At 33.4% G+C, this 2,659-nt stretch overlaps 1 long non-coding RNA gene across 1 annotated transcript; it reads right to left on the bottom strand.

Annotated features, from left to right (window-relative positions):
- Window positions 1–558: 558 nt before the first annotated feature.
- Window positions 559–1,644, bottom strand: LOC145796715 (uncharacterized). Its single transcript, XR_014337202.1, has 2 exons — window positions 1,276–1,644; window positions 559–799 (listed from the first exon to the last, which is right to left on the bottom strand). It is a non-coding gene; the product is annotated as an uncharacterized LOC145796715 (long non-coding RNA).
- Window positions 1,645–2,659: the final 1,015 nt, after the last annotated feature.

Here is a 2,659-nt window from a genome sequence, read left to right as displayed (position 1 = left end):
CATACAAGTATAGACTATGTCATCCACTTTGGAACGATTTGATTTCATGTAGTTTTGAAAGAGTTTTGAAGATGTACAACCCAAATAAATTGAGTTTACAAACATGAAAATCAACATCATTCCAAATTAAATAACACAACCTCCATCCACAGGCATTCATAGAGATATATCACATAAGAAAATAACCTCATGGTAGAATGCTAGACACAGTAAGAAAAACACACACAAACGGGATGCTAAAGCATAAAAACTTACATGTTTGACGTCCCACGAACAAGCTACAAAACAAAGTTAGTAAAATATGCATGATCTTATATACAAAATCCTAATGCAATTCACTCATGAGATGCAACTAAAGATTCGGCTTCTAAAATATGATATGTGAATCATCTCAAGAACATGAGGTAGCGCACATAATCACATAGGAATTGATTAAATCCATAAATGCAAACTTAGCTGAATCAGGATGCATGAAACATGGATGCAAAGCATAACTATGATGAAAAATAAATATGATGTTTATGTGCAAATAAAGAAAGCAAGTAAAAGAACGAGATAGAAAGAAGCGGGGCGGGGAATTGTTACAACATTTTAAAGAATAATTACAAACCAAATTGGAGAGGGATGAGGAGAGTATTACATCAAAATAGAAAAAACCTCGCAAAACACTCAAAATAAAATAAATAAAATAAAAGCTTTATGTTCTTTGGAACCGTCGGTGGAAATTGGTCAACATTAGGAGATTATGCCATCTTGTCCGGAAGAAGCCAACCGACCGGCCAAATAGGCCAAGCAAAACCTGTCTTGTTGCAAAACCAAGAAAAGGAACAAACAAAAAATATGTAGGTGGCTCAACTAACCATTACCGGTTAGATTAAAAAAATAAGAAAACAAATATAAAATAAAATAAAAAGTGCAAACTTACAACATGAACCTAAAACAATAAAAAAAAAATATATAAGATAGAACATGCAAAATTACAACAAAACTAATATGAGACTAATACAAGAAAAAAAATAAATATGAGGTAGAACATGCAAGATTACAACAAAACTAAAATGAAATTAAAGCATGCGAATAAAAATAAATAAATAAATAAATAATTATGAGCTAAATAAACCACTAGGATTATAATAACACACTATGAAATATAAAGTAAGAAAATAAATATGAGATAAACAAACCACTTGGATTATACCAAAACACTATGAAATAAGAAGCAAGAAAATAAATATGAGATATAAAATATAAGAAAATGAAAGACTAAAAATTCACCTTCCAAAGAAAGATTGAACTTCTTGATTTCCAAACTTCCTCTTGATCACCCTCAAGTGTAGGAAGTGTGTTATCAAATCCTCAATTCAAAGTTATAGAGTTTATGGAGTTTGTGGTATGGAAAGTGGCTAACTCTCTAGTTTTTCTCATTTTCAATCTCTAAACACTCTTTCTTATGATCAAGGCAATTAATCTTTGGCTATATCGGAATTTTTGGAGTAGTTTTGGTGTATGGAAATGAGGAATTTCAGTAGCTATGGAAGGTATGAGCTGTATATGGAAGATAGGAATATTTTTGGCTCAATAACTCAAATTTTCTCTTTTTTTTCACCATTTTCTCACTCTTTTCTCTTCAATTTCGTGGTCCTCCCTCTCTCTTACACTATGATCATCCTATATAGGCAATGAGGGAGAGTGAAGGTCAAAAAGAAGGTGGGAGACAAGAATGTGATAGGAGGACAAATTTTCAAAGGTGGTTGCATGGGATACTCCTTTATGGATGCCAACAAAACTTCTTTTTTACAATGGGGGATGAGTGGAGATAATGGAGGATGGGTGGAGATAATGGAGGATGAGTGGGTTCACTTGAATGGGTCAAAAAATAGGTAAATGGGGTGTCCCAACCGAATCAATACCAAGAAAAATGGGGCTACTGCTGTTTGGGGCCGAGTTAACAAAATTTGCTATCAAGCCCAACTTCAAATAGGCATATCTCTCTTATCTGGACTTGGGTTAGGGTGTTTCTTGGGTTTAAATTGAAGCCCCAGAAGTCTACTTTCTAATGGCGGTGGCCTCACATTTAAATTCTAAGTGTACAAAGAGATATGCCTAATTTAGTGAAGGCTATTCATTTCCCTCGGGCCAGTTCAACAAAATCTGCTCTCAAGTCCAACTTGAAATGGGCATATCTCACTTATCTGGACTTGGTTTTTGGTGATTCTTGGGTCTAAATTGAAGCCTCAGAAGTCTACTTTCCAATGATAGTAGCCTCACATCTAAATTCCAAGTGTACAAACAGATATGCCTAATTTATTAAAGGTTGTTCATTTCCTTCTTAATGATTTGATGCTCATTCTTTTCCTCAACTAATTTTCTTGCATACCCTCCCATTTCCTTCAACTCCAAACATATAAACAAGATGTTTTTAAATATTCTCAAAGAGTTCACCTCTCTTCCATTTATTTCCACTTTGTCCTTACTTGGTTTACTGAAAGTGCAATATTTTAATTAAAATGGAAAAATATTTTGAAATGAACATCGTAGTTTGGAACATCATAGAAACATTTAGAAAAATATTTTGAAAAGAGGGTTTTAAGGTCTAAAATAGTTTGGCCAAAAATGTGTGAAGGTTGGGATTAAAGCTCAAATTCCATCTCTCTTACTG

The sequence above is a fragment of the Camellia sinensis genome, chromosome 8 (assembly GCF_055761805.1).
Source record: "Camellia sinensis isolate YWXY chromosome 8, ASM5576180v1, whole genome shotgun sequence".
Taxonomy (NCBI): domain Eukaryota; kingdom Viridiplantae; phylum Streptophyta; class Magnoliopsida; order Ericales; family Theaceae; genus Camellia; species Camellia sinensis.
The sequence above is the reverse complement of the archived record's forward strand: the minus strand, read 5'-3'. Positions and strand labels throughout refer to the sequence as shown.